The sequence below is a fragment of the Plecotus auritus genome (genome assembly GCF_963455305.1).
Source record: "Plecotus auritus genome assembly, chromosome: 11".
Taxonomy (NCBI): Eukaryota; Metazoa; Chordata; class Mammalia; order Chiroptera; family Vespertilionidae; genus Plecotus; species Plecotus auritus.
The window spans coordinates 14510700-14529943 of NC_137777.1; the positions used below are offsets into that span (position 1 = coordinate 14510700).

General features: G+C 44.2%; 1 protein-coding gene across 2 annotated transcripts in view; it reads right to left on the bottom strand.

Moving 5' to 3' along the window:
• Positions 1-19244, bottom strand: part of NCALD (neurocalcin delta) — a 314941-nt gene that overhangs the window by 223129 nt on the left and 72568 nt on the right. For both annotated transcript variants that reach the window (XM_080647010.1, XM_080647009.1), the window contains exon 2: positions 9331-9380. The gene's annotated coding sequence lies outside the window, so the exon portion shown is untranslated. The remainder of the gene's footprint in view (positions 1-9330; positions 9381-19244) is intronic.

Sequence of the window (19244 nt, forward strand, 5' to 3'; positions counted from 1 at the left end):
TTCACCCTGCCTACACCTCTGAAAATAGCACTTTTTCTAAGTTCTCTCTGACTCCTTTAGAGCGTGCCTTCTGTTTCCTGCTGGTCCCTGACTGACCAGGCCATGATGTGGGATGACAAACACAAGGTACCACTCAGGCAAGGGGCGATCCTCCAGCACATGCTGCTAAGCCCCTGGACAGGTGTGCCCAGGGTCTGTCCCTGCCTTTGGAAGAGCGATGGGTGTAGAATTCTAGTGTCTGAGAACCACCTGGGGAGATTCAAGGCAAGACGAAGAAACTATCATAGGTCCAAGGAGACTAAGGGGTCATGATGACAAAATGTAAAGTGATGTCCTGGATTGAACAGGAAAAGGATGTTAGTGTAACACTTGTGAAAGCTTAATAGAGTCTGTAGCTTAATATTACGTACTGATATTAATTTATTAATTTTGACAAATATATTCTGGGTATATAAGAAATTAACACTAGGGGAAGCTAGGTGAAGGGAATATTGGAACTTTCTATACCATCTTCGCAACTTTTCTGTAATTATAAAATTACTAGAGGCAAAAAAAAGTTTTTAACTAAAGGCCCAGTGCACAAAATTTGTGCACAGGTAGGGTCCCTAGTGACTGCCAGCTGCTGGCCAGGGCCTCCCTTCCTGTGGTTGGCCGGCCAGCCCCACCCCCTGCTCAAACTCCCAGTCAAACTCCCAATCAAGGAGACAATTTGCATATTAGGCTGTTATTATATAGGACTGCAAAATAAAATGTTTATTTTTTTAAAAAGAGGCAGATTCTCAGACCGTGCATAAGCCCCCCTCCCCCTCCTCCCAAATCAGAATTTCATCAGTGGATACTCAAGCAGGTGGTTTAAGAACTAAACCTTGAGAAGCCCCTAAAAGACTTGAAAACTATTGGTTCTGGTTGAGATAAGGATGGAAATAATTATTCGCTGATGCTAAATTACAGCATAATTACTACACTTAAAGACAGGAGCTGATTGAAGCTTTGTCAAAGTTCACCTTCTATTCCAGTTAATTAGAATGATTCATCCCTTGATCAGACCAGTCACTGCATTTAGTTTCTTGCACAAAAACCTTGAAGAGGTACAGGTAATTATAGAACCAAACAAAGAAGTGACAGTTCTTCCACTTCCTCCTCCCTCTGAAACCAAGGTTTTTGCAATGTGTGTCTTTCCTTTCCCCTAACTTTGAGTTTCTGAGAGGGCGGGGCCAACCTGGCCTCTGGATAGTGATTTTCCTCAGCCATGGTGGGGTATTCTCTCTATGCTGAATTTAAGCTCCCAGAAAGCAGAAGCTCTATTTTCCATCTCGTCTGTATTTTTCAACAGCTCAGTTCAGTGTTGTTTACCCTTTACTTTGATGGATATCAACCTGCACTCTTCACTATGCCCATATCTTTGCCTATTTATTGTAAATACTAGAGGCCTGATGCACAAAATTCATGCAAGGGGAGGGGGTCCCTCAGCCCAGCCTGCACCCTCTCCAATCGGGGACCCCTTGGGGGATGTCCAACTGCCGGTTTAGACCCAACCATGTGGGAGTCGGACATCCCTCTCACAATCTGGAACTGCTGGCTCCTAACCACTCACCTGCCTGCCTGCCTGATCGCCCCTAACTGCCTCTGCCTGACTGCCTGATTGCCCCTAACCTCTCTGCCTGCCTACCTGATCACCCCTAACTGCCTCTGCCAATCTGCCTGATCACCCCTAACTGCCCTCCCCTGCTGGCCTGATCTCACACCCAATGGCCCTCCCCTGCCGGCCTGATCTTGCTCCCAATGGCCCTCCCCTGCCAGCCTGATCTCATCCCAACTGTCCTCCCCTGCCGGCCTGATTGCCCCTAACTGCCTCTGCCTCGCCCCCACCACCATGGCTTTGTCAGGAAGGCAGTTGGACATCCAGAAGATGGCCAGTTGACCCAGTCTAATTAGCATATTACCCTTTTATTAGTATAGATAATTCTTACATTCAACATTTTCTATGCCACTGGAATGCGAAAGAAGGGGGTAGGTAGATATATTGGCATTAGTATTGCTCGTTTATTAACAAAAATGTTAATTGAGCAGCTACTATGTATTCTAGGCACTGGGACTATAATAATGAATAAATACCTTCGGAGAGCTTAAAGTCAAAACAGGAGACAGACGATTAAGCAGCTAATTACAAAACCACCTATAGATTCTCCCTTACCATCCTCACATTGTCCATCATGACAGACAGAGCAACTCGACTCTGAGTCCAGAACAAGAAAAGTAGGCTCTAATTCCAGGCCCACCTCCTGGTAAGAACTGGTTTTAAAGGAGGCATAATCTTTCTGACCCTCAATCCCCTCTTTCAAAAAAATGGGCATTAAAAAAAAATAAAACTCATCTGTCTGCCTTAAGGCAGTTGTTACAAACATGGATGCAAAAATGCTTTGAACCTGCAAAGTGTTATACAGGGTGGGGCAAAATAGGTTTACAGTTGTTTGGAAAATAATGCAATATTTAATAAATAATAATGCAAGAATAAACTCTGTGTTTCGTATACTCACAACTGTAACCTACTTTTGCCACACCCTGTCCATATGTCAAGCAATAGACATGAATGCCTTAAATAGTCCCTGCCTACTAACTCCCAAGCTGAAAGTCAGTGGTTCAGTGGCCTTGCCATTAAGCAGAAATTTCAGACAATAAGACTTCATAAAAAGCAGTCCTTCCAAAGATCTAAGCTCTGTTGCTTTGGAGTTAGCGATTGATGAGAATTAGATTAACATCAAAGAACTGTTTGGGAGAAGTTGCATAGGAAGAAAGCAGGCCTGCCATTTTATTCAAGGTGGACCCATTTTCTCTTCCCTCTCCCTGAATACAGAAGAGCTCAGTTACTTCAACACTTCTGTGAAATTCAAAGCAATTTCTTAGCTAGCACCATTCACGTTTCTATTTTATTGAAAAAGAAGCTTCCAGATCGAGATGAAAGGGGAGCTGCTGCGAGTCAGCGCCGCAGCATATAAACCTGTGAGCAGCTTTCAGCAAATATCTTAAAAAGATAATGCCTGAGAGAAGTTTTGAAAATCACATTTGCTGTTTCAGATAAATGCAGTATCTATTCTCAGCTTCTAAAGTAGAAAATGTTCTACCAAAGTAGTTTCCCATCTTTCTGTCTGGAGAAGTCGATGAACTAAGGGCCCTCTTTGGATGCCATGGTAACCGCATGATTCTGGTCAGGTCTGTTGTGTCTGGGGCACAGCTTAAGGAAGATGTTACCTAAGAAACACGCATTAGAGGCACTGCTGGTATGTTCAAACTGAACCTGCGACATATTCACATCAGGTGCACATACACCTATAAGCCTCTACCATGTCCCAGCCCTGGGCCAGCGCTTGGGTAACCAGGAGAATGTGAGACACCATTGCAAAGAACTCATGGTGGTGCCCAGGCAGCAGCAAGCTAATTACACAATAAACAAGAATATACAGAAATGATATCGTAAAGTTTCAGCTTCCACTCCAAAATTAAAATTTTTATTCTCTCATTTTTGCTGTGACTTCAACTGTGGAAGCCTTTAGTGAAGTTTTTTGTTTGTTTTTTTGTTTTGTTTTGTTTTATTTTTAGCTAAATATAAACATGAGAAAAAGTTGAATGTTGAGCAGAGGGAACAGTAATAGGATCATAAAGAATAAGTTGCTCATGTGGGCCTTTAAATGCACTTAGCCTGAAAAATCATGAAGAGTGAAAGGAGAACTATTGGTCTACAGGAAGGAACAGGATTTTTGGCTTTACCGGTAAGGCAAAACCACATCCAGAATGTGGGATTCTGAAGACTCCCCAAGCCCTCTGTCTCCCCAGACTGTCTCTCTGAGATAATACTTTCCCTAATGGTGGAGACTTCCTTTTCATCATTGTGTGTGTGTGTGTGTGTGTGTGTGTGTGTGCATGTTCACACCACTAGATTATATCATGAACCAATGAACGCCTCAATTATTTCTATATACATGAAAAAAAGTTGATCATTGACCCCAAATGATCTTCACCAAGCCCACAGGTGAGCTGACTTTCTTCGGGAAATATTTAGGAAGTAAGTACTATGAGCATCTGAACCAGGAGCTGAAAGAGGCACAAAGGAAACGTTGTGCCTGGTACTTTTTCACCTTTTCACTGAGGAGACAAGACAGCCCCTACAGGAAAAGTCATTCTGTATCTCTCGCCTCTTACCCCCTCTCCGCTTCTTCATCTTCATGGAGATCTCCCATCTTTGGCCTCCACCTACCCACCATGTCCTGTAAGCATTTTCTCCATCTTCAAGATTCAAACACACACACACACACACACACACACACCTTGGCCTCCCTTCCTTCTGAGACACTTATGGTCTCTCCATAAAGCCCTCGAAATCTTTGTCCTCTTGTCTTCACAACCCTAGATAATCCTGTAGTCTGTGTTCTCTGCTCCAACACTGCACACACCTGGAGAAAAACCACATAAGCACATAGATGGCTTTAAGGAGACCTGAGGAAAGGACCACTGGAGAATGTTGATTTCCCAATTCCAGTGTAAGTTCCTCAAGGGCAAGGACTTTGCTTTGTGAAGCCTGAGGGCACCCTAGCAGGCTCAATAAATCCCTTTAGCAATGAATTCAGACCCAAAACAAGAAATTAGATAAAAGAAGGATCTAGACTTGTTCCACAAATAAACTGATTTTTGAAACTTCCACACATAGTTTATGTGCAAATAATCACAGCTGTTCTAAGCAAAGCATTCAAAAAAGTGGCCTTAGAAAGAAATGCCCCTTAGAAATAGCTGGTAAAAGTGATTCTGTGGCCTCCAGAGCTGTAAAGCTCTTCAAAGTTATTTTGTAGTTCAGAATATTTTATAACTTAAGATCATTCTTCCTGTTAATTCAAGCAATGTAGTAAGATCTCACTTACTATATCACCCCTAAAACATCACCAAGTCGGAGCCAGCCTCAAGTCATAGCTGTATTTCTCCCAAGGGAAAATGCCAGGCTCCTCCCTGTGAGCCAGAAAGGCAAGTACTGAAGGAATCCTGAAACAACTCGTTTCAGAGAGAAGAGAGCACCCTGTCAGGGCAATGCCCCTGTGAGGTGTGAGCTTTCAGTGGGCGTTGCTGCCTGACCAGGGACCTGGGGATGGAGAATGCCCTTCCTCACACTAGTGGCACACCCATCTCAGTGCTGAGTGGGGCCACAGCTCAGGCTGCGATCCTCACACCAGCGTCCCAGGAACAAACCCAAATGCCGCCTGATTCTCCTACAAATGTAATAATGTCTGACAAGAGGTTGATTGGACAGCACATGATGTCATTTCATCTAATTAAGGAACACTCGAGAAAAACCAAAATAGCCACAAAGCACTGTCAGCAAAGCAATCAGCAGCAACAATTAACTGTCAACTCACAGTCCGGAGCTGAGCCTGTGTAGGGAGCAGGGATGGTTGTCACCGGTTTCCAAATCACTGTGACAGCAGGGGTCAAGGATGACAAGCTGAGCAGAGAAGCCAAAGCCCGCTACAGACCAATGGCACCAGCCCCTCGGTGAGGAGAGCTGCCGCCGTGTGTGTGTGTGTGTGTGTGTGTGTGTGTGTGTGTGTGTGTGTGTTCGCGCAGAAATTCAGGGAGACCCTGTGAAGAATCTTGCAACAAGCAGCTGGAAGACGGGCTGCAGCCCATGCTGTTAGTTTATTCACCCTTCTTCTCTACCTGGAACAATCTACACACTCTTTAAAATCAATAAGCAGTTCATCTCCGTTAAGTTGGAGGGCTTCACAACTTCAAAGCATGAATTCTCCCCCATCTCAGTTCCCAGATCACATTACCATATCTACTCCAAGGTTAATAACAACAGGAGTTGGGGAAAATATACAAAGAAGCAAACATAATACAATAGTCACAATATGGAAAAATCCTATATAATAAAGAGGTAATATGCAAATTGACCATCACATCCCCTCACACAAGATGGCCACCCCCATGTCGTCACAAGATGGCCGTCCCCATGTCATCACAAGATGGCCGCCACAAAATGGCCGGCAGGGGAGGGCAGTTGGGGGCAATTGGGCCAGCAGGGGAGCAGTTAGGCATCGATCAGGCTGGCAGATGAGTGGTTAGGGGGTGATCAGGCAGGCAGGCGAGCAGTTAAGGAGCCAGCGGTCCTGGATTGTGAGAGGGATGTCCGACTTCCGGTTTAGGCTCGATCCCTGTGAAATCGGGCCTAAGCCGTTAGTCGGACATCCCCCGAGGAGTCCCAGATTGGATAGGGTGCAGGCTGGGCTGAGGGACATCGCCCCCCCCCCCCCAGTGCACAAATTTCATGCACCAGGCCTCTAGTCCTATATAATAAAGAGCCAATATGCTAATTAGACCAGATGGTGGAATGACCTTCTGGAACAACCTTCAGGAATGACCTTCAGGAATGACCTTCAGGAATGATCTTCAGGAATGACCTTCAGGAATGAGCAGGGGGCGGGGGGCGGGGGATAGGGCTGCAGGGCCCAAGACAACCAGGGCCGTGAGGCAGCTGGGGCTGCGAGGGCCTACACTTGCACAAATTTTGTGCATCGGGCCTCTAGTATATAATAAGAACTGTGTGTGTGTGTGTGTGTGTGTGTGTGTGTGTGTGTGTGTGTGTGTAACAATTATTGGGAGCAGTGTTAGTCTCTCCATCCCACCATTCCTTCCTGGCACATAAAACAAAACTGTTTATCTTCTTTAAACTATTGGAAAGTGACTTCTACCTGCCCCTACAGCCCTTCACTCCTCCTCAAGGGAGTAACTTCATGAATTGTTCAGACTAGGTAAGGTAGGTCTGGGAACCCTCCCTTCTCTATTTCTGGCCTCAGAAGCATGTCTTTTTCTTTTCCATGAAAGAAGATTTTAGCAATAAGTATAACAGAAGGCCTGGTTATATAGCTGATCCTGTCCATAATTTGAGCTCATTCTCTCATTCAGGGTCACTGGGAATAAAGCTGATATTTAGCTCCCTGTCTGTCTGATGTCTGCATTTAGTGCTCCATCCAGAGCAAACCCAGCCCTGATTTCTTTTGCAGCAGCAATAGGCTCAACTCAAAGATACATCTCCCAGTCTCCTTTGCAGCTAATAGTGACCATTAAAATGAAGGCAGAAGTCACTGGCAACAGGCAACCAGGATAACTCTTTACCTGGACTGACTCAGGTGGGAGACATGACCTTGTGCCCTTCTCTGTCTACCTGCTCAGAAAATAAGCATGAAGGTCCCACGTGAAACAAGATATATTAGAACAATTTAATGATATTGCCAGAACTCTGATTTTTATGTCTCTCACTAACGGGGGTGGTTGGGTGAGATTCAAAACACTTAGGCACAAAAGCAAAAGGAAAGACAAAGAAAGCAGGCTCTGTAATCCAGCCATCGTGCCTGGCATTTTCTTTATGGTATCAACGGAAAGAGGAAAAGGTATGAATTGGGATAAACGTGAAATTAACCTTTATTGAAAGCTGAGAGAAAAATGGAGAAAACTAGAATTCTCAAAGTTGGTAAGATTCAAAAGTGGAGGGTTTCCTGGCAAGAGCCTTGACAGAGGGATGGGCACTCATTAGAACCCTTTGGGCCAGGTTTTGAAGCATCAACAGAAGCCTCAATGAGGAGCCTGCTGCTTGAGCTGAAAACAAGGTGGAGAGGAAGACAAAACTGCCCTTAGGAGGCAGGCTTCCCTGTCTAAGAAATTCCTTTATAAGAAGAAGCAACAGAAAAATTACTGCTATGAGAGTTGTGGTTTTTGAGTCCTGGGAATGCAAAGGTCAAAGAAGAATTTGAAAAGAAGAAGCTTTAAATATGCACATCAATGATAATTGTTCAATTAAATTCAATAATTTAACTAAAAATGCATTTAAATACCTTAATTTTGTGCACTATATCCTAATTTATTCTTAAAGTAGGGTTACCTTCACAATATTTTGACTTTGAAAGATTTTAATCTCATTATTAAAAGCACAGTTAACTAAAAATAAGAAGGAACACTGCTTATGTAAAACATTACTTCTCAAAGATTCAAGTGCAAAGGAATCCCTACCAAAGCCTCAAATTCAAAATACATATTATTATTTTAAAATATCTATAATTCACTGAGAAAGACATTTCAACAAGACAACTCAATTTTTTTCAAAAGACTTGAATAAACACTTCATTTTTTTAAGGCTTACTAGTAAAAGGGCTTTTCACAAAATAAGATCCACAAATGGTGAATTAACATGTGAAACTACCCAACTTTATTAATCTACAGGAAATACTAATTAAAACTACAGTATGATACCACTGCACACCCACCACTAGAGCTTAAATGAAAAATCAAGCAAACAAAAGCAGAAAAATGTCTTATATTGGAAAGGACATGAGAAATCAGAACGCTTATACACTCCTGGTTGGCATGTAAATTTTTAAGTGAATAAAACCTTTTTGGAAAACTGTTTGAGAGTTTGCTGAAGCTGAACATATACCTATCCCATAACCCAAAAAATCCCCTCCTACATGCATATCCAACAGAAATATGTGTACACCACCAAAAATAAAACTCACCAAGCTGACTCAAGAATAGATAGAAAACCTAAACAAATCACAAATTAATTAAGTCGGTTAAAAAAAATCTTCCTTCAAAGAAAACACCAGGCCCAAACTGTTTTACTCTCATTAACTATACATTTAAGTAGCAAGTAATTCCAATATTTTGAAAACTGTTCCTGACAAGGAGAATATCAAAAAGAAACATTTTATCCAACCTCAGGACTAAAATTTAGCAAACTAAGTCTAGCTGAGATTAGAAAAGATAATGCATCATTATTTTATGTCAGCAGTGCAAGGTAGCTTAACATTAGAAAATCAATTAATGCACATTACCATGAACAGATAAAGGATAAAAGTTATTTGATCATCTCAGTAGATTAGAAAGCATTCAATAAAATTAACATCAGGTGAGCAGATTTGTTTTTACAAACTAGAAATAGAAGAGAAACATCTTAATCTTATATAGAGCAATAGATTATTATTAAAGCACCTTCATCAAATGATGTACCATAATTGACTTGATATAATTTGCCCACCAATGGATATTTAGATTCTCTCCTCTTTGTTTTGTTTGGCTATTATAATTTATGCTGTGATGAACATCTTTGCGCAGGTTGATCAAATTGCCTAACCTCTCTGTGTCTCTATTTCCTCGTGTATAAGATGAAAATAAAATAGTGCATTAACTTCTAGGGCTATTGCAAAGATTAAATAAAATGTTGGGTTAGGTCATAGCAAGTCTTGGAAGAAAAGCAGTGTTTATAAATCTGAGGAAAACATTTTCTGTATTTACCTGGTAGCAGATCTCTCAAAGCACTTGAAGGCTCCAGTCAGAAGAAGTCACTGTCAAAAATAAAGAAAGTGATTGTCTTAGGTCATCAGAAACTAAGAATATAATATCATAGGAAGCAATCAGAGACAGGGACTATTAACTTGCTCCAGGATTCCTTTGGATCATTTGATATCTTCTGCCCACCCCAGCTTCCATCCCTCTAATCAATTAGGAATGATTACTGCCATGCTCCCTCTGTTGGTCCCTGATCTACAGCACAGTGGCCAGAGTGATAATGCTAAAGATGAGCATGACACGCCACACCCCTCCCCAAACCCCTTCCACAACTTCCGCTTACCCTTGGGAGAAAGGCCACGCCTTGCCATGACTTTTAAAGCCCTTGATCATCTGATGCCCACCAGCTCCTCCAGCCTTCAGCCTTGTCTCTCATCTCTGCACCACTGTCTGGATCTAGCCACACTGGATTTCCTTCAGCTCATCACTCCCTGCCACCTCCCAGCTTTCATACACACTGCTCATCCTGCCAGGACTACCTTCCCCCTCCCCCATTCGCCTCCCTCTGACCAACTCCTACTTATCCTTTCACGTTCCTCTTAAATGTCACTCCCTCGGTGAGGCTGTCTGCTCCCTTGACCACCTTAAGCTCCCCTATTTACACTTCCAAAGAAGCCGGCACAACTTCTTCTGTCACATCATACGTCAATATATCTTGTCTTCCCTGTAAGCCCAGGGATCATGTCTGTTTTATTCACAGCTATATCCTCATGCCTAGCCCAGCAATGGTCTCACAGTAGATGCCTAATAAATATTTATTGAGTAAAATAATTAGTAAACTCATTCTTCGGTCCTTAGCTTGCCAACTCATCTTTTAATTCATACTAATAATTTAATAGGCTTCCTACTTCACTACCAGATTTCATTGGTGGTCAGATTCACCTATTGGAAGAGACAATGCTATGTTATATGACAATCAGAAAGAAAAAAATGGCTGCAAATTAAACTGTCATACAACACTAAGATTAGAATTTTTATTTTATAGGTACTGAAAGAGCTCTGGTAGAATTATTTAGACATGGATTTTAGTATATTCATTAAAAAGAAAAATATGCAATAAATTAATTAGGTACTTCAGAATAATTTGGTTTAGGTATCACATTCAGAACCCACTTTCCTAATCACTTTTGACACAGGTCCAACAACTGTGTTTTTCCACACAATATTGTCCTCTATGCCACCAAGAACCTTAGTGATGCTACATTACTTAAAAGAGTGCTCAAGTATTATACTCGGGATTTTCTTCTAAGCTTCTGACACCTTTCCACACATCTTGATGTTGGCAAGAAAATCTTACAACTAGGTGTCAACGGACGATTTCAGTCAAAACTTAGGACTCACATTCCTTCCTCAGATCGTCATCAAATGGATCTCTGACTGAAACCATAAGGGGTCTCAGATGTCTTTGACCAAGTTCCATGTATGAACTACCAAGTTCAAGTTCATACATGCATAGGCAATGCAACTACAGCACAACTACACCTGAACAATTACAATAAAAAAGGCTTTGGGTTGTACCACACATTTGGTATCAGCGTATTAGAATGTGAGAAAGATGGAGTGCTCAACCCAGGAGAGGTATTGTCTGTGGGGACCCTGGTGGCTGTCCCGTCAGCTATCTCCCTGGAGCCACAGGGCCCAGTCTCTCCTCACAGGACTCTGGTTCACTCCGCCCTCCCTTCACTGGAGCCAGGAAGTCAGTCTCGGTGGGGAGCTCCACATGACCAAGAACTTGTGGGCAACCTGTGGCAGCTGAGGGTAGATTCTACTCCACAACCAGAATGAAACTGAAGCCCTCACTCCTATAACCACAAGGCACCGAATGATGCACTAACTTGAATGACCTTAGAAGTTGATCTTTACCCATTCGAGGTCTCACATAAGACTGCATCCCTGGCCCACACCTTCATTGCAGCCTCATAAGACTTTAAACAGAAGAGTCAGCTAAGCCATGCCCAGACTCTTACTCCACAGAAACTGTGTGATAAAGATGTGTGTTGTTTAAGTGCTAACTTAGTGACAATATTGTTTTGCAACAATAAATAACTAATACAGGGAGTGAGAAACCAGACAATTAGAATTATAAACGCTATGTCTAAAATAAGTCAGTAATGCACGTGAAGATTTCACCTATGAGGAAAGTGCATGGGCTTTATGACATCTATTCTCTACATTATGATTCTTCACTGTTTCTGTTCTCAGTTGTATTCCTAACAATTGCCCAGAGAAGTAACCCAGTTAAGACAGTGCTAATATACTTCCCTTTACTTAGCAAAGCAGAACCTGTTTATGTGCAACAGGCAGTTTCTTTAAAAGCATCATATGAAAGACATCACAGCAACCATTGTCCAAAAATGTCTCTTCAAGTGGCTTGTCACGGTGTTTGAAAAACTTCCATTACAGAATCATTCTTCTGGAAGTAAAACCATGTATCTTTAGAGATATTCTTTGAAAATGAAAATATCCCAATGAAGAATAACACAGTAGATCATTATCCTCTACCAATAACCTTTACTGGTTTAATTTACCATATAGTCACTGCCCTAACAAAGCCTGAAGGAAATGGTCATAGAACATTCTCTCTCTCTCTCATACACACACACACACACACACACACACACACACACACACACACTCATTCACTTACACCTGGTCAGAGGCATGACCAGAAATTCTGGCTCCTCACAGGTAGGAGTGGGGAGATGAGCGCACAGGCGCTGGGATGAGAGAGGTGGGGGGTAATCAGCTCGCACTCCTGCAGCTAAGCCCAGGCACCAGGTGCTTCCGCCCTGGAGGAAGGAGGCATTTCCTGACTTCCGCTGGCCCAGCCATGCCCCCGTGAGCAGTGTCCTCCCAGAGGAGACGCCTAACTACTCTTCTGACCTATTAAAAGACGTTTTGCTTCTTTTGTGTGGTTAACCATTAACACAGGCCCTGCCTTCGTCACCAATCTTTACCTGTACAGCAGTGCTGTTAACTACTGATCCAGTGTTGGGCAGCAGGTCTCTAGGACGGACTTCATCTTGCAGAACTGAAACGTCACACCCACTGACTAGCACTCCCTTTCCTCCCTCCTCCCAGCCCTGGCGACCATCCTCTGCTTCTGGAGCCTGGCTTCTTTAGACGCCTCAGGTAAGTGGACTCAGGCAGGACTGGCTTATTCACCTAGCACAGTGGTCGGCAGACTCATTAGTCAACAGAGCAAAATATCAACAGGACAACGATTGAAATTTCTTTTGAGAGCCAAATTTTTTAAACTTACACTCTTCTAACGCCACTTCTTCAAAATAGACTCGCCCAGGCCGTGGTATTTTGTGGAAGAGCCACACTCAAGGGGCCAAAGAGCCGCATGTGGCTCGCGAGCCGCAGTTTGCCGACCACGGTCCTAGCATAACAACCGCAGGGCTCATCCACGTGGTTGCATGTGACAGGGTTACCTTCATTTTAGGCTGAAAAATATTCCATGGTATGTACATACCACATAAAATACCATTCTTTTTTTAAAAATATATTTTATTGATTTTTTACAGAGAGGAAGGGAGGGGGAGAGATAGTTAGAAACATCGATGAGAGAGAAACATCCATCAGCTGCCTCCTGCACACCTCCCACTGGGGATGTGCCCGCAACCAAGGTACATGCCCTTGACCAGAATTGAACCTGGGACCTTTCAGTCCACAGGCTGACACTCTATCCACTGAGCCAAACCAGTTAGGGCAAAATACCATTCTTAAGGAACAATTTTTCAAATAAATGTATGTGTTTTAGAAACATGCCATCGGATTAGACCAGTGTGGACTGTAGTGCCAGAGGTTTCCTCCTCCCCGGACAAGTGTTTGGGGCAACAGGGTCTCCTCTGTGGCGACTCAACTATGGTTGGGAAAAAGGGGGGAGGAGAGGGAAACGCCACTGGAAAAGCCAGTGGCCTCTCTGAGCCTCAGTTTCCTCATCTATAAAGTGGTCATATTGGATTAGATGACGTATCAGTTCAAGGTCTCAGGAGGAAAGAGATTAACCACTCAAATGGGACCTTGTATAAGGGGATTATTATGAAGCACAGACCAGCTTAAGGAGACCACCAAACGATGGTGAAGTGGGTGCCTCCCATTGGCCAAATCCAAACAGAAGCCAGAGGACAGATAAGCCCGTGGATGTGGTCCATGGAGACTAGACTCCCGGGACCCAGAACAGTGCAGAGAAGCGGGGAGAACGGAACTGGAAGGACAGGGAACACCCAGCACAGATGATTCCTGAGTGCCATCGAGCTCTAATATTCCATGACCATTTTGGTACAAAATTGGGCTTGGCTACAGCAAGAAAAAAAAAATCTGTTTACACCAAAGATTTACAGAAAATCCACCTGGACACAGTTTCTCATCATTCCCTGAACTTAGCTCAGACAGTGACATGTGCTTGCTGCTCTCAGAAACAGCTCAGACTGAGAATATCTCACTCACCAGCCCCTGGTTTTCTCTAACTGAGCTCTTACAAGTGGGGTGCGATTGGGTTTTGAGCCAGTAACTGATGTTTCTCCTCCTCGTCTTCTCCCCTGAGATCCTGTCCTTCCAGAATGAGGATCTGACTCACAGAAGAGGTGCAGCAGGAGCAGAGACAGGGCTTTTCAACCCAAGCGCTCGGAGCCTCGGAACACAGACAAGGGGGCAAGCCAGAGCAATGCTTCGTCCCCCCTGCCGCCCACACCAGACCCGAAAGGGGATTTGTGCTGGGGAGAGTGTGGAGAGCAGGCTGGGACCGAGGAGACGTGTGGTTCCTGAGCCGCTGCTGAGCACGCGAGTCCTTTTCCTCTTCCCACACATGTCACTTTCAAAGCTCCCATGGCTTCCCTGGGCTGGGCGGCGCTCCCAGCCTCATCCACCACACCCCCAGCCTCCAGGGGCAGCGAGGCCCCCCGGGGGCTCCGGAGTCACAGGGAGCTCAGTTCCAGGATGGACACGTGAGATTTTTAATTTCCAGAATCAAGGATCCTTTTGAAAGTTCCACTTTGACACGTGGTTGCTTCTCAGGGAGTTCCTAGGATCACCCGCCCTAAAGACCCAGGCCACGCGCTGCCCAGGTCCAGCATCTGCCCTCCCCTGAAGGAGAGGCGACCCCACGCTCCAGGGCACATGGGCTTTGCTGTGACTGTCACACACACACGTCCAGCTGGGCGGCCCCGGCCATGAGACAGCTGCCACCCTGGGCTGTGAAAGCTCTCTCAGGACAGACGGGGGTCACCTGGGTTAGCACCAAAACCTGCCTGGGAAAAACCAAGTTTTCTGAGTAGAATATGTCTGTTCTTCTTTCAAAGGAGACAGATTCTTTCCCAAAGGCTTTAGAAAGTGGAGGGAGACGCTCTGACTTCTGGCAAAGAGCTAACTAGAAGGAGGAAGGAGGCTCCCCGCCTGCCCATTCTGAAGAGGAGGGAGCCCACCTGGGCCAAAGGTTCAGGGCAGCCCAACCTCTTAACCTCTCCGCTTCTTGTTTCCCTCATCAGCAAAACGCCAGGAGTTTGGATTAATTGTCAAGGCCCCTTCCCATTCTGAAAATATATGACTTTTGCCCAGCTGGTGTGGCTCAGTGGTTGAACATCGACCCATGAACCAAGAGGTCACCAGTTCAATTCCTGGTCAGGATACATGCCTGGGTTGCGGGCTCGATTCGTGGTAGGGGGCATGCAGGAGGCAGCCGATCAATGTTTCTCTCTTATCGATGTTTCTATCTCTCTCCCTTCCTCACTCTCTAAAATCACTAAAAAATAAAATTTATATATATATGACTTTCAAGTTGGGAAAAGATTTGCCATTGCAAAATGAAGCAAAGAAGGAAGAGTGGCTGTTATGAGCCAACAGGGCTGTGGTCTGGTAAAGGACAGAAAAGAAGCGCTCTGCGGATCCTGTCATGCTGGCGCCTCGAAGTGTCACGGCTGCAGTCCCACCGCAGTGACACCATACACATGGGCTATTCCCCGCACCCAGAGCGCCCACCGTGTGAGGAATTCTAGTGGCCCCTCCGTAACATTGCACAGTGCGCTCCTGACGTGGCCGCTTTCGTCTGCTTCCGACTCAACTCCAGCTGGAAGTATCACCCCTGGAGGGTTTGTGGAGCACTAAGTATAACCCAGACTCCGTCCAAAGCAGAGTGCCAGGTGTGAGCTTGTATAGTATCTAAGGGGAAACGGAACGGAATAAAAGAGAACGCAGCAAGCCTAGTTGTAATATTTAACTGTTTTTGAAAACCTGCCATCTAAACATATCAGAAACAACCTATTTTCAGAGCTGTGACCAAGTCAAATGTCTCTCAAACACAAAAAAGAAGCGGTCATGAGTAATTGCGAATGAAGCAACCTGCCCGTGGTAAAATGCAAGTTTCCTTTGTAAGTAGTTTGAATGCTTCCAGCTCTCTCAGTAAACACCAAGTCAACAGATCTCAAATACTGAGGAGGAATTTCATTAACTAGTCAGTCACTTAGGTAACATCAGGCTAGATCTCCCTCAAGCACTTGGCCCTGATCAGGTATAAACCTCTTCCCCAAACGCGCCCTCCTCTTGCTCACCCTTTCCACTCAGCACACAGCCAGGAACCTGAACATCATTTAACAGTCCTCCACTTCTCCTCCCATCAATAACCAGACCCCTTGGGTGCGGCTAAAAAAGTAATAACAACGAAGAGAAACCACTGCATAACTCAGAGCAGTGTGTCCTCAAAGCTCCTTCCACTCCTCGGTGAGCCCCACATGGTAGCGCTCCTTGGGCGGGGGGGGGGGGGGGGGGGGGAGGGGGGGTGTGGCGCCAGAGGGAGACACTTTGGCCTTTCTAAAGCTCCATGATCAACTCCCAAAGCACACACCTCTCCTCTCACTTCTCCTCTCCACCAGCCCCTGACCCCGCCTCCGGATTCTTCATCACTGCATTATAAAAAGCAGGGAGCAGACCGGCAAAGATGGGACTTACTTTAGAGGAGGGGGGAGGAGGAGGGAGCTGAGTGGATAAAGGCAAAATTCCTTGATAGGGAGATGGGGAAGAATTTCAAACATTGCATTTTAATCCTTTGTGTTGCACACACAGACACACCTGTACATAGACACACACATACCCAAAACATGCAGAGAGACTGTGCAAGGTTACAAGAGATGAAAGAGACATACAGGATCAAATGGACTCTGGGTCACAAAACCTGTTTGAGGACATTTGAATACGAACTGTGTATTAGATGATTTTGTGGAATTATTGTTCATTGTCTTGGATGTAATGATGATATTGTGCTTATGTAGAAGACTGTTGCTATTCTTAGAATATTTAGGGATGCAGTATTATGATGTCCTCAACTTATATTCAAGTGGTTTGGAAAAAGAATGTGAACATTAATCCACAAATCTTACCGAAACACAAACTTAATCCCATGCGCACAGACAGGGTGGGGCCAAATTAGGTTTACGGTTGTTCAGATGAGAAATAATACAATAATTAATAAACACTATTACAAGAATAAACTGTTTCGCCCTGTAAAGCTCCATTTGCCCCACCCTGTATGTGGCCTGAACATGAGAGAGAAAGCACATGTAACAAAGTGAAGGAATTATGTATTATTCTCACAACTTTTCTGTGGGTTAATTTTAAAAATAAAGAGAAATGAACAATAAATAATAAATAGAGTCCCTTTCACGTGTGTACTAAATATTCCACACAATGCCCTCGCATCTTCCTTTGAAGCTTTAACTGCCCTGACCCCCGGGTGTGGAAACAATGCTCACAGCCCTTCGTGCTGGGAGGGTGTGTTTATTAAATCCTCAGGGAACCAACTTTCTAACGGGAAAGTAATAGCTTCAGGAGAGTCCTCAGGAGGACTAGCTCTGGGAGGAACCTGAACACATCTCTTTAGCATCCGCCATGGCCTCCGCCAGGGGTCCCTGCCCAGCACCAGGCAGCTCCTCCCTGTGAACTTCTTTGCCCACCATCATATGACACAGCCCTAATCCTCCAGCCTCATATTCCAAGGGGGACCACTTAATTTATTGTTCACATTAAGATGCTTCAGAGTACAAAGGGGTGCTAACTAGACAGGGTGCTGGGACAAGCAGTACACCAGTGCTGTCCCAGGAACACCTGGCTATATGGCCATCCTCGTTCTCCCCCATGAGTGGGTGTATTAGACAAATACACAAATGATAGCAACGGTAATCATTAACCATACGACAAAACAATAACCACAGACAATCATTAACCATCAACAAATTGCTTGGGAGTTCAAAGGAGGGACAAAGTGATTCCTTTGGAGGAAATCAGAAAGAAATTCATGGAGGAGAGGGAATTTCAAATTGGTCTTAAAATAATAGCAGACTCGAGATGGTCACCATAAAACAGCAGGATTTCTGCAGGGAGATATGGAAGGGAAGGTTGCTCCAAATAGAAGGAATTGTGAGAGCAAAAGCCAAAATAGGGAAGCATGGGATATGCCAGGGGAATGGAAGCAATCCATCTACTATAATGATCTGAAGGGGTGCCCATTAGGAAAGACGAGGAGAAGAAGCGGGGCGGGTAAATTGGAACCACAGTGAAAAGTGCATACTCAGTCCGCCAAGCAATAGTCACTGAGGGTTCGGGGACGGACAGTAATAAGACTGTGGGGGGCTTTGAATACCAGGCTAAAGACAAGCCAGAGAATCAGACATAACTTTTATAGACATGGATGATATAAACCAAAAGAAACTATTACAGACGTTGATGTCACAAGCATCTCAAACCTATCTTTATTCTCTCTAGTGGGTGGTTCTGTTTTATGTGCTGGGTCGAGTATTACTTCTTCTGTCAATTTTTCATCATAACCATTTTTACAGAAGCCGTATTGCTAGAGAGTGACTGTCACAGAAACAGAAATGAGAGAATTAAATGTTCAGAATTATCCAAACTCAAGAAGATAAAAACAGAAAACACAGCATTTGAGGTAAAGGAAAAGCAGGTTAGCAAGAGGGAAGGGATGGGATAAGTTTCCTTTGATGGGAAATCACTAGTAACATTTTGAAGGCACAGCTCATGTTAATTCAAGTCCTTCTATCCCCCACAAAAAAAGCCTGAGGCAATGTCACATTTAATAAGATTAATTATATTTTCCCCAAAAGTTAATTTATAGACTTTTAATGGATTACATAAAGCCATGGTCGGCAAACTGCGGCTCGCGAGCCACATGCGGCTCTTTGGCCCCTTGAGTGTGGCTCTTCCACAAAATACCACAGCCTGGGTGAGTCTATTTTGAAGAAGTGGCGTTAGAAGAAGTTTAAGTTTAAAAAATTTAGCTCTCAAAAGAAATTTCAATCGTTGTACTGTTGATATTTGGCTCTGTTGACTAATGAGTTTGCCGACCACTGACATAGAGAATTTCAAAGGGGCGGTGGGGGGGGGGGGGGCGGAATTTAAGAGAAAATATTTCAACTGTTTCCGGAAAAGGTGGGCAGGACACTTGCGAAGCAATCTCATTTCCAGAGGAGAATGGCCCAACAGGAAACCGTGCTCTCTGGTCTCTAAATACAAAGCCAGGAATATCTATAAACAGAGATCACATACTCCCTTTGTGTAGAGGGTGTGCCCTGCTCTTCAAAACATAATCGCTGGTCAGTTAAGGCCATAAACGAATAGGAGACAAGGTTGATCTAGAAAAGTCATTCTTGGGTTTTCAATCCATGGGTTTTCACATCGATAAAGGACATCCAGGAAAAATAAACAGAAGCCAGCTTTCAGAGGGTTCCACTGGGCTTTGAACTTTCAACGAGATAACTGCAATTAAATGGAACCCATCAAATATGCTTGAATCCAGAAGGTCATGCATGTATCTGCACCTTTGGAGGATGAAAGGGAACCAATTCATTATT